We start from the raw sequence: 14381 nt of genomic DNA, 5'->3' as shown, positions 1-14381 counted from the left end.
ACACCCCACTCCATACTCGTAATAAATCTCATATCTAAACTCTAAACACTCACTTTTCTAGCTGTTTCGACTGCAATAGTTATTTTCCTAAGTCATACTTTTCTGCACGCGATTGCAGTTTGCCGAACGACGCGAAGCGGAGTTCGGCAAGCAGTCGAGTGCGGAAAAGAGACTTTCCGCAAGAGTTAGGAACAATATTTTTTCTACGAGCGTTTAAAAAATGACCAAATATTAATCAATGAATTGAATTAAACAATAACGCTAATAAGTTAGAAGAATCCCGAATTAAAGTCAGTGCGGTGCCTAAATACCTGTTATGCAGTAATGAATGATGTATATTATATCAATGCAGGTTTTAATATTTTAAAGTCATAGCAACGATGTCAAACAAAGCAATTATTGTCAAAAAGCACGTCACACACTTTAAAATTTCCACGCATCTTTACTTACGAATTTTAAAATAATTCAGTGATATAGATGGCATCAAGTGGCGAAAAACTACCCCCATCTATTCTCATCAACTAATACATGCGAAGCAATTGGGCACTAAAAGCACAATATGTATGTAAATTCATTGCGGAAAAGTAAAACTTTCCAAACTAAAACGCGTGCGGAAAAGTAGACTTTTCCGCACAGACAAATCGTTAAAATCTAAGGCTTGAGAAAGCTCAGCATTTGAAACAAAACAAGAGAATCTATAATCTTCGTCAGAAGTCGAGTTCCTCAAGTAGTTTTTGATTCTTTTCAACACGCTGAATTATCTTTCTGCAGATGCATTAGATATCATCATGGGTAGTAGAATGCGCAAAGTTGTGTCCATATTCGGAAATAATGTTAACTGTTTTTCACGAATCAGTTTCAGATAATCCAAGAGTCTATTCCTCTGAGGCTTGGTAATCTTGTTATCATGAGGTTCTTTTTCTTCATCAAATATACCTTTAACAAAGCCTTTGAACTGTACACACTCTTCTCCAAAGTCATCATCTATGTCGATTCGATACTTTTTAGCTAAAATAGAAGCTTTTTGCACTGATTTCTTTATTGGAAATTGACGATAAGTTGATTAAAAATCCAAATTGTTCATTAAGACTGAAATAAACTTCGGACCTTTCATTCAATTCTGAATAAAGCTTGTCAATTAAAATATTGTAATATTTGTCTTCTTTGCGATTAAAGTGGGGTTCAGTGGATTCAGCTTTGTCTTCGCCAGGGAGAGCGTTTATTTTCGGGAGTCTTTTAATTTTCAGGATAAAAGATTTAATTTTAGACAACTCTTTTTTCATAGGAATCTAGAATTTTCATAGGAATTCAAGGTATTGAGTCTCTCAGACTCAATACGTAGGTTATATGTTGCAAGTCACATTCAAGTCTGTAGCAGTTTTTTGCAATGTTCTACTACTCTTGTCAAAACGTGGTAAAATATCGTACCAAATGTTTAGTAGAATAGCATTCTCAAATTTGAAAAATTGTTCATCAATAATAAATTGTTGTATTTGCTTGTACATCAATTTATCACATTCCTAGAACTTTCCACAATCCACCTCCAATCTGTAGCCTCTTATACCCTGGCAAGCGTTAATATTTCTTTTTGATATGAACGTTGGCTATTTTAATTAGATTGTATTGTTTATACACAAAAGTAATGTTCTCGATATACAGTAGCGGTAATTATTAATTAATTTTGGAAAATAAAAATTCAATTTTTTTACCAAAAAAAAATTTTTTTACAAGCCCTTTTGCTTGCGGCCCTAGGCCGCGGCCTAGTGGTAAATCCGGCACTGGAAGTACCTAAGGCTTATTGCGTCAATATTTGTTTTATACACCCCTGAGCCTTATTATAATCGAAAGTAGTACAGTCGAACCCGCTTATTGGAATAGCCTTTGTGCCAAGCTAAAGTATTACTATAACCGGGATATTCTAATAACCGAACATCGGTGGCTAGTAGAAACGTTTCGGGACCTCAAATTTCTATTCCTTAAACCGATATTCTAATAAGCAGGTTCGACTGTAGCATGTTTTGGAATATCATGGGGATCAAAAAAGCTAAAACCAAGCCCTTCAGTGATACTGTTAAAATTAAAAGCAACATTACTCAATATGTTTATATCGGAAACTTTTCAACAGCTATTACACTTCTGAGTTTCATTACATAACTTAAATTTTGGGTTGTTTTATTGATTTCAATAGTTACATATCAAGCCTCGACAATATTCAGAATAATATCTAAATATTTTTTAGAATATTCATATACATCAATAACGAAAATTAACCCAGATGAATTTCTAACGTCTGACAATCAAATTAGATTTCCATAGAATAACCATACGATATATTACGGCGTCACGCATATATCTATATATACGGCTATCACACATATATAAAATTTTCACAAAAATTATCAAAAAAAAGACTGGAGGCTAAGTTAGACTTCTATCAGCCTAGAGAACAAGCTGGATTTAGATCTGGATATAGCACTAACGACCACTTACTGGTAATAGAAAACCTAATAGAGAAGTCTGCGGAATACAACAAACCATTGGCACTAATATTCTTGGACTACGAGAAAGCATTCGATACCATAAGCCAGCACAAAATGTTAAAAGCATTGACAGAATGCCGAATAGCCCATCGCTACATTAACATGATCAAATATATCCACCAAAAGGCAACGGCTAGGCGTAAGACTGTCTGAACAACAAACAAATACATTCTGTATACAGCGAGGAGTACGGCAGGGAAACACCATCTCACCAAAGCTATTCACAACTCTTTTAGAACACACATTTAAGAAGGCAGATCTAAACGAATATGGTATCAATATAAATGGAGAGAAGCTCAGTCATTTGAGATTTGCAGATGACATCGTCCTTATAGCCGATCGTATGGATGATGCAATAATAATGTTGAACAAATTATATTACGCTTCATTAGAGGTCGGACTAAATATTAACATCAACAAGACGCAAATAATGACTAATCTGGTGCTAAATCGTAATATTGTTGTTGATGGAATGGATATTGAGCAGACTGCATCTTATAAGTACTTGGAACATGAAATTCGGTTGGGACGAGATAACCAGACGTGCGAACTCCCACGTCGCATAGGATTAGCCTGGGCAGCTTTTGGTAAACTGAACTATGTATTTAAATCGGACTTGCCCATATGCCTCAAAAGGAAAATCTGTGACCAGTGTGTGTTGCCTGTACTCACTTATGGAGCCGAAACATTAACACTAACAAAAAAGGTAGTGAACAAGATTCGCGTAACTCGGAGGGCTTTGGAGCGCCAGATGTTAGGTGTCTCCCTGAGAGACCGAATCCCAAACGAAGAAATACGCCGTAGAACAGAAACATCAGACGCTGTCGAAAAAATCGCGTCGCTTAAGTGGAATTGGGCAGGACACGTCGCCAGATTGCCAGACAAACGATGGACAAAACGTATTCTCGAGTGGAGGCCGCGAGAAGAAGCACTACGGAGCAGAGGACGCCCACTAACCAGATGGGCCGATGATTTGAAGCATGTTATCGGTAACTGGATGCAAGCCGCGCAAAATAAAGATAAATGGAAAGAGCTGAGAGAGACCTAGGTCCAGCAGTGGACGCGTACGGGTTGATGATGATATTACGACGATTAAACTACATCGGTCAATAGAACTCAGACAATTTTACAAAAATATGCTGCTTACAGCAAAAATTTACAAAGCGTCCAGTATTCTCAGATAACAAGTGAAAGCGGCATGTTTTTAGAAATTTCTGTGATTGATACAGATCAAATTGAGCCTTAGCCTCGTGTAGTTTCTGCATCAAAAACCTTGCAGCATAAGTTGTGTATTTCGAGTAAAGGTACTTTAGACCTGTACTGGCTACCATATGGTCAAAAGTCATAATTCATTCAGTATCCCCGATTTCGTTTATGATGATCTGCTCCAAATATCACGTTACTGAGTTAATCTCGCAGTCTACATTATCCGATTCTTGCTTCTCCACTTATAACGATGTGCAGAATAGGGAGGATTATTATAGGGTCTCTCCTCCTTTCTTACTTTGAGGATATCACTTGTTCTCCTCACCTTTCCAGAACGTATTCCACCTTTTATATGAGATGGTGCAGTGCCGTTTAAGTAAAGTCCTGGATACTCACGTTACCCCTGACGTATCGGCCTTTGAACCAATAGACCATTCCTAATATGCTAATCGACGAATTTTTTCTAAAGTCTTCAGAACGAATGAGCGCAGACGTTTTCTCCCATGGTCGGTAAAATTTGAAATTCGTGTAGAAGAATTATGATATTTGTGAGAGGTTCTCTAGCATGGAATGAATGAAATGAATTCTATCGCATTTTATTCAATTGGGATAGAATTACAAACAAAAACAAATGGAGTATTAACCATCCAAAGCATTCACTTCAAAGAGAAACTACACTGAGAAGCAGAAAACAAATTGACAAAGAGGTAAACGATTTAAATTGCTACTATGCTTGCTTATCGTATATACCTATACGATAATAATATAATATCGATGGGGTCTTGATTCTTGAATACTATGATGGGGTCACCCTTTCGCATCCGCGGATGACCTTGCATTGCTAGTAACTAGTAGTAACAAAGGACACAGAAAACCTCTATACAAAGCTCAGATGTGTCTGCGTAGTCTGAAACTCGTTGAGGAACATACCGAGGCTGTGATTCTCAAAAAAGTGCGTTAAGTACCTACTTGGTAGTGGCTCTCCATACGAATGGGAACTGTGGCGAGAACTTGCGGGTGGTAACGCGTACGGCCGCCCTGGGGAGATAATGCAACATAGACTGGTCCAAATCTGAAAGGAGGAGGGCTTTTCACGGTGTGGTGCAATCTATCGTTCTTTACACGGCACCAGTCTGGAGCCGTGAAGAACTGTCATTAGAAATCACAGAGGATATCGGACCACCGATATTAAGAGAAGTCATCTATGCCATTAAAAACACAAAAGAGGGTAAAGCTACTGGACCAGATGATGTGCCCATCGAATTATTAAAACTTATTGATGTAATGGTTGAACTTTTTAATCTAATATATCAAACTGCCACAATCCCCAGACAATGGCTGCAATCGGCCTTTGTAGCAATTCCCAAAAAGTCAAGTGCAACAACCTGCTCGGATCACAGAACAATATCTTTAAGAGGCTTTGTTCGGCTTGAATGTGCTGGTCCAGAGATATATGGATATGACTCAGGATATATACTTATGTTTTGTAGACTTTGAAAAGGCATTTGATAAATTTCAACATAAAAAGCTTGTAGATGTATTAAAAAGCAAAATATTGACAGTCGTGATATGAAAATTATATCTAATATATATTGGAATCAAACTGCCAAGGTAAGAGTTGACAACCAGGACACCCAAGATATCAAAATATAGAGAGGAGTCCGACAGGGTTGCGTGCTGTCCCCACTACTCTTCAGTGTCTACAGTGAAGCGGTATTTCAAGAAGCGCTCTCAGATTCAATAGAAGGTATATCTATCAATTATCATTGGAGAAGTTTTGAACAACTTACGTTTTGCAGACAATACAGTAATAATAGCGGATAACAACAATGATTTACAGAACGTAATGCAACGCCTTAATGAACGTTGTCATAAGTACGGAGTGAAGATGAATTTAAAGAAAACTAAATGCCTGATTATGACTAAATCAGCACACGCAAACATCCAATTGACTATTGAAGATACTGTAATTGAGAGTGTGGATAACTACAAATACTTAGGAATATGGATAACAGCAAATGTAGACCAAACCAAAGAAATTAAGACACGTATTGAAATAGCACGTGCGTCATTCATTAAACTTAAAAAGTTTCTTTGTTGTCGGGACATAAGGTTAGAAGTACGCCTAAGGATGATTCGGCGTTACGTGTTCTCTACTGTTCTTTATGGCTTGGAAGCGTGGACATTGAAACAAGTCCATTTGAATAAGTTGGCCGCCTTTGAATTTTGGTGTTACAGAAAAATCCTACGAATATCATGAATTCAAAGAATGTCAAACGCGGAAGTAACTAGGAGGATAGGAAATAAGCCGGAAATAATACTAACTATCAATAGACGAAAACTTGAGTACTTGGGACATGTGATGAAAGGGCAAAAATACTCATTATTACAACTTATTATGTAAGGCAAAAGCAGAGGAAAGCGAAATGTGGGAAGACGAAGAACATTCTGGCTTAAGAACTTACGGTAATGGTTTCTAATGCAGTAGTGTAGAGCTATTTAGAGCGGCAGTCAACAGGGTCCGCATTGCCATGATGATTTCCAACCTTCAATAGAAGATGGAACTTAAAAAAGAAGAAGTCTGGAGCGGGCTGGTAGAAATATCGTCTGAGGCTATTGACACGTACATACAGAACAAGTCTGTTACGCGTAGCAAGTGTGTCTGCGGTAGCTTTGTAGGTCATCAACGGCTACGTGTCCTCTCACATCTTAGCATGCGACAGGACCCGTTTATTTCAACGTTCTCATAAAGCGGTGTGACTGAAAATGTAAGACCTGAGGAGAGGGACCTATGGATGTGGTACAGTGGACCAAGTCATCCATACAAGACCTGACCACGTGTTTCGAATGTGGGCACCGGCGTTTGGATTATTTCCTGTTGTAGGTACTCACAGGCCACGGGTGTTTCCGCTCATACCTCCTCGGGTTCAAGAAAGCTACCACAGATTACCTACTGCTTTTACTGTGGTTTTAGTCGACACTGTGTTGGAATGGTATAGATGAGAACTGTTATAGAGAACCATGTTGATTCTGTAAGTGATATGATTGCGAGGATATGTGAGGTTGAAAGTACGTTTGACGAAAGAGCCAATACGTTCTTAAGATACGCTCCAATTCAAGGAGACTGAAGACAGACAGCTGTAGCCACAAAAAAACGTACGTGGTTAAGTCCAGCTGGGAATATATATAAATATAAGAGCCGTTGTAGCGATTTAGCGAGAGGTGTGTCAGGTCTAGTATCAAATATATATGCCCTCATCAGAGCGATTCCCGGCCTGAACTCACGGATCGCAAATGCGGTTGAGAGGACGAAGGGTTTTAGTGGGTAGGTTCTCGCCACGGCAAGAATTGGAAAAAACTCTGGAAAATCAACCAAAGTTACAATAATACATGTTGGTATCTCTAGCAAAACTAAAGTAGATTATTTTGCAGCAAAGAAGTGGGCTTTAAAAGGATTAGTAATTGTTGGCTCGATAGAAGTGATTTAATGTCGCTGCGCAAACAAGAATTAAATAAAACTGAGAAATTGAATGGAATGCTTTTTGCAATAGAAGTACCACAGCCCGGCCACAGACGCTCGTCTGGGGTGTAACGTCCACTCTACATAGAACCCACGGTAAATCATCGAAAACTACTTTTGTGTAGCGTGGTCCGTTTGGTTTTGCCCTTATACAAAAATTTACCCTGTTTTACCTACTGAGCCTTTTGCTTCAAGAAGTCATCCCAACAGAAGAGTATATTCAATGTTTGTTAGATATTTTGGTAATCATGCTACTTTGCAAGCCTATCTTCATAGATTTAAATTAGGTAATCGAAACAGAATTCTGAATGGTAACCCTGACGATATCAATCATAGACTAATAAAATAAAAAATCAAAATGTAATTCCGTACAGGTTGGAATAAATTTTATATCAAAGTTTAGGTGAATACAAAAGATATTTTCAAAAAAGTATCCAAATCATATGAGGTGATCATTGTTAAATTAATTAAAAAGGGGTCATTTTTGCGCAATATTTACTTTTTGAATTGCTGAGGTAATTTACATTTTAATGAAGGTCTTTAGGGTTTTTTTCTACAAAGCTGATGGACAAATCTTTCACCTAAGACTTAATAAATTAAATTTGACCTCCTATTTATTTAAATAATTATATATAAAATTTAAAAATCAAATTTGCAAAAAAATATTTTTTGCGTTTTAAATAAGCACTATAAATTTATTTTATTTAATAGGAGAAGTTGCGCTATGTTACCAGTATTAAACAAAAAAAAATAGTTTAAAAATATTTAATATTTTATGAGATATTTAATTTGTTTATCAATTGTTACTATATTTTTAATTGCGAAAACGCGGTTGTTACCAAAAAAATATAAACCTGCTTAAAATCTCATTACTTTTATTTTTATGTATGATTTCGATAAATTTATTGATAAATTCAAATTTCAATTTAACTACCCTCTAAAATGACATTTGAATATTGTTCTAATTTGTTTATAATTTGTTTTTTTAATAACGTCGCGGTGATTAAACATTTTGAAATGCTGTTCCAAGAATCGGGTTCCTGGGAATTTTTCACTAATTAACAAATTTTTTTGTCGTTTTTTCTTCTTCTTTTTTCCTTATAGTAAAAGATAGGTATAGTTTTGCTTATAGAGGGGGTTTCATTAAGAATGTCCAATCTCTGAGTTGTCGATTCTAGATCTCAAAATATTAAGATTAAACCAAAATCACTTCAATAAAATATGGCTCCTTATTGAGTTACAGAGTGTTTTATTTAAAAATTTAAAAATTAGTTTTGCTCAATATTTTAGAACTATTCGACATATCCTTTTCATACATGGTAGAAAGTGTAGGTATATTATACACCCTATGAAATGATGTTAAATACAGGTTTCCGGCTATTACCAGAGGCGTACGACAGGCGGACAGGGGAAAGCAAATGGTTGACCCTTCCCAAATTCTACGTCACTGGTGAAATTGCCATTTAGCACAATTTTTAAATTCTCCAATACTGTCTATGTAAATAACATCCTCTTTACTCGTAACGATAAAGTCATTAGTTTTCGAGTTATTTGAAGTTAGACATGTAACGGCACATGCAGTTATTTAGTTATTTTGATTAATATATTCAAATATCTCAAAAACTAATGATTTTATCGTTAAGAATGAATAATATACTCTTTAGTCTTAACGATAAAATCATTAGCTTTTGAGATATTTGAAATTAAAAATTAAGCGGCATAAAACCTTAATCAAAATAAAATAACTGTGCCGTTACATGTTTAACTGCAAATATCTCGAAAACTAATGACTTTATCGTTACGAATGAAAAGTAAGTTATTTACATTGAGAGTATAGGAGAATCTAAAAATTGCGCTAAAATGGCAATTTCGCCAATGACGTAGAATTTGGGAAGGGTCAACCATTTGCTTTCCCCTGTCCGCCTGTCGTACGCCTCTGGTAATAGCCGGAAACCTCTATTTAACATAATTTCATAGGATGTATAGTACCTTCACTTTCTACCAAGTATGAAAGGGATATGTCGAATAGTTTTAAAATACTGAGCAAACATAATTTTTAAATTTTTAAATAAAACACCCTGTAACTCAATAAGGAGCCATATTTTATCGAAGTGATTTGGGTTAAATCTTAATATTTTGAGGTCTAGAATCGACAACTCAGCGATTGGACATTCTTAATGAAACCCCCTCTATAAGCAAAACTATATCTTTTACTATAAGGAAAAAAAGAAGAAGAAAAAACGACAAAAAAATTGGTTAATCAGTAAAAAATCCCAGGAACAGGATTATCGGAACAGCATTTCAAAATGTTTAATCCCCGTGACGTTATTAAAAAACAAATTATAAACAAATTAGAACAATTTTAAAATGTCATTTTAGAGGGGAGTTAAATTGAAATTTGAATTTATCAATACATTTATTGAAAATATACATAAAAATAAAAGTAACGAGGTTTTACAAAGTTTTATATTCTTTTGGTAACAACCGCGTTTTTGCACTTGAAAATATAGTAACATTTGATAAACAAATTAAATATCTCATAAATTATTAAATACTTTTTAAACAATTTTTTTTTTATTAATACTGGTAATATAGCGCAACTTCTCCTATTAAATAAAATAATTCATAGTGCTTATTTAAAACGCAAAAAATACTTTTTTGCAAATTTGATTTTTAAATTTTATATATAATTATTTAAATAAATTGGGGCTCAAATTTAATTTAGTAAGTCTTAGGTGAAAGATTTGTCCTTCAGCTTGGTAGAAAAAACCCTAAAGACCTTCATTAAAATGTAAATTACCTCATCAGTTAAAAAAGTAAATATTGTGCAAAAATGACCCCTTTTAATTATTTAAACAATGATCCCCTTATATGATTTTGATACTTTCTGGAAAATATCTTTTGTACTCACCTAAACTTTGATATAAAATTTGTTCCAGCCTGTACGAATTTACATTTTGATTTACATGTAGTGTAATCTTATTTTACTAGACTATCATTGGATGTTCGGCTGCATATTATAGGTAACGATTATGCAATTAAGTATCTATTGGAAAATCTGATACAGAACAAATTATACCGCTTCCTTAGAATCAATCTTTTATTTTATATCTCTTCCGGCAAAATATTAGGCTTAATAATTTTTTTGAGATATTTAACAAGGGCTAAAATAAAAACTTAGAATGATTTTCGGTAGTTTTGTTCCCTTGTGTTTTTGTAGTAACATCGACACGAAAGGTAGTAGATAGCGTGAAAAGTATTGTAATTAATAAGTTTTATATAAAAATCTATAAGTTCAAATTTGTTTTATGACTATTTATATCACGACTATTTATTTACAGGTTTATAACTACGAATTATCTTATTCGCTGTGTGCGAGTACTTGGAGGGGATACGAGAAACGAATGAAACGATTGGGCGTGTATAGCGGACAAATGTTGTAACTTTCTTAAAATATATTTCTTAAATAATTTATATTGTTAATTTAAATTGTCAAATTGACGTATATTTTATACCTACTGTCATTGAAGAAAATGGGATTTCGCATATGATGTGTTATAAATTGTAAAAATTATATGTTGCTCCACAATACTGATATATTATGCAATTATTAAAGTGAATTTAAGCAATGGTATTTTACTTGTAATACAATGTTTACCTTTTAATAACATAACCTCAATCTTACTTTTTCGTCTTATTCATTTTTGGGCTATGGCCTTGTCAAGTATCCAGTAACCAGGACTAATATTATTGGCCAATATAATTAAAAGTGCTAAAAATGTTACTGAGCTATGAAACCAGGTGTCGCTCTTCCGAACTTGGACGGTCCCAATAGGGCTTTTCATTCACAGTCATTTGTTTCGAGCTTCTGTCAAGTGTCGTCTAATATTAATATAGGTACGTCATACGTTATTGGTATTGCCAATGATACAAACCAAAGACGGATGACGTAGATATATTAATATTATGTGAAACATGACAGAAGCTCGAAACAAATGACAATCGATGAAAAGCCCTATTAACTAAACTCAACTAATAACCAGCGAGATTATACAGTGATGAGCGCGCTAATAACCGGCAAAATAGCACAAAAGATGGAAAACGTATTAAGTTGTGAGATAAAAAGAAAAACGTTTGTGACAGGAGTATTTTATAAAATTCTACCGTCACAGTGACAGTTGTCATACTCCTCTGATACGTCTAAAGGTGGGAAACTATGTAATGTAATGTAAATTTATACGTTTATAACGATAATTTCCACCTCCTCTAGTTTCATCTCTTTGTGTTTCGCAATGTATTATGTTTTTCATCTTGTGCGTTATTTTGCCGGTTATTAGCACGCTCATCACTATATACAAATACAAAAGATCTAGAACAGTCCATCTCTAATTCCGAAATTCTGACTATCACTTATCGTCGCTTCTGGTACTTAAGCTGTTCCAACGAGAAAGTTCTATGTTGTTCGGTGGTTCTATATGTCGGCGTGGAACCGTTACTTGAGGTCGAAATTAACTCTTTCGTTACAGTATTCTTGTACAATTCCTTGTTGATACATTCAGTTTAAGCTGGTTAAAACCTTAAATGTGAAAAGGCGTTTTCTTGTCAATCAAATTTTTGTACAACGTATTTTTTTAATTTATCCCTATGTTAAGTATTAGGAGTACATACCTACCTATATTAATAACAAACGCAATAAGTCAATACGTTATCGTGGCTGAATGGAGCAAGTTATCCAAAGCCATAAAAAAGAACTTTCACTACCTACCTAAATATATGTATTATTTACATCAGAGAATTGTGTTATGACTGAGTCCTTTGACATTTAACATTATCTCGCAATTCTTTCGTATCTGATGTGCAGTCAATGCTATGTGTTCGATAATTAATAGCTATATGTATACACACTAACATACACCCAAGTACGCACATTCGTTAGAAAATTCTGATTATTTCCTGTTTTTTAGTATCTAAACAAACGTTACTAAGCAATGAGTTGAGTCACTTCTCATCAATATAAGCATTAGCAGAATTACTAATTAGTTGTAGAAATACACAGCGAACCAAAAATTTATAGTCTTCTAGGTAGAAGCTACAAATTTAAATAAATTCATTGTAAATGTGATGATACATTTATTTAAAGAATAAATTTAAATATAATATGTATCATCATAAGTAGGTTAGCCTGTTCATTTTATGACTTGTATTGTATACCTATATTTTTAATCTTAGAACAAGAGAGGTACTATTCAGCGTGCAAGCACTGGTTCAGAGGTATTACAGAGGTTATAGAGATAGCAATTCTTCTGTGTACATGTGCGTTATAGACTTTGAGAAAGCATTCGACAAAATTTGACACGGAAAATTGATGGAAATTCCTTGACGAATAGGAATAAACGACAAAGACTTAAGAATTATACAAAATCTATAGGTATTACAACAAGCAAATGAGAGAATTGTCTTAGATACTTGTGAAGCAATTGAAATTCTTCGTGGGGTTACAAAGGGGTGCATCTTCTCAGCACTTCTTTTTAATGTGTACCTACTTTTGGCATATTCTCAAAGAGGCACTTGCCAGAGTTGATGTCGGTATCACGTTCAGCGGCATTAAGATCAGTGATGTGAGGTATGTGGATGATACCGTTGATTGAGATCAATATTTCAATCAACGATGATACTGTGTTGCTTGCAAGTTCTGCGAAAGGACTGTTACTGGACTATGCGAAGAATCAGGTTTAAAACTTGAGTCTTTAAAAACTAAATATATGGCAGTCAGCAAAACAGCTGTAAACGACTACTTAATTACAGCATATGGTACAGAAATATAAAAAAAAACGAGAGAAAAACGAAAAAAATATAGAAAAAAACATTACTTATCTCGGCTCAAACATAAATGACTGAGTAAAGAGATAAAAATCTGCATTGAAAAGACCAGAGCAGTGTTCTTCCGAATGAAAAAACTATTAGGTAGGTATGTGGACAAGATATTAACAATATCCAGAAAATCAGACTCGTCAAATCATATATTATTATCTCAACATTATGGCGCGTCCGCATTGGTAAATTTTTCGTGTGTACATCTTGTGCATATGAAAAATTTTTCATGTGCACCAGATGTACACACGAAAAATTTACCAATGCGGACTCGCCATTATGGTATGAATTGGAACGCTCGACACTTATTAAATCGCTATTAAATAAACTTCAAGTTTTAGAAATATAATAATACATTTATAATATAATTTTCGATATACAATTTCGATGGTGTATAATAGATTACACCAAAAGCTGTATGAAATCCTAAGAAGCGAAAACATCGACAGTCGCGACATTAACATCATATCCAGGGTGTACTGGGGACAAACAGCAAAAATCAAGGTTGATAATGAGTTAACCGAAGAAATAGAGATTCGTCGAGGTGTGCGTCAGGGTTGTGTGCTTTCTCCACTACTATTCAATATATATAGCGAAACAATATGTCAGGAAGCGCTCCTAGAGCAAAACATTGGTATGAACATTAACGGAGAGTTAATTAACAATATACGATACGCTGATGACACGCTAATAGTAACAGATAACCTAGCAAATTTACAGTATTTGATGGAAAACATAAACACTCATACCAATAAGTATGGTCTAAAACTGAACATCAAAAAAACTCAATTCATGATTGTTACAAAGAAGCTATACACCAATGTGAATTTAACCATAAATAAGCAGCCAGTTGAAAGAGTTGCGTCCTACAAATATTTAGGGGTTTGCTTCACTGATACTAATGACCAGACAAGAGAAATCAAGAGGCGAATTGAGATAGCGAGACAATCGTTTGTCAAAATGAAAAAGTTCCTATGCAGCCGGGACATAAATATAAACTTAAGAACGAGAATGTTAAGGTGCTATGTTTTCTCCGTTCTGCTGTACGGCATGGAAGCTTGGACACTGAAAAAGATAAACATCAAAAACATTGAGGCATTCGAGATGTGGTGTTACAGGAGAATGTGGAAAATACCATGGACAGGAATGGCGAAGGAATGCGAAGTCATAAAACCATACAAACGAAAAAACTGGAGTATCTAGGCCACATAATGAGAGGAGAAAAGTACTTTCTGCTAAGACTC

The sequence above is a fragment of the Diabrotica virgifera genome, chromosome 3 (assembly GCF_917563875.1).
Source record: "Diabrotica virgifera virgifera chromosome 3, PGI_DIABVI_V3a".
Classification (NCBI taxonomy): domain Eukaryota; kingdom Metazoa; phylum Arthropoda; class Insecta; order Coleoptera; family Chrysomelidae; genus Diabrotica; species Diabrotica virgifera.
The sequence above is the reverse complement of the archived record's forward strand: the minus strand, read 5'-3'. Positions refer to the sequence as shown.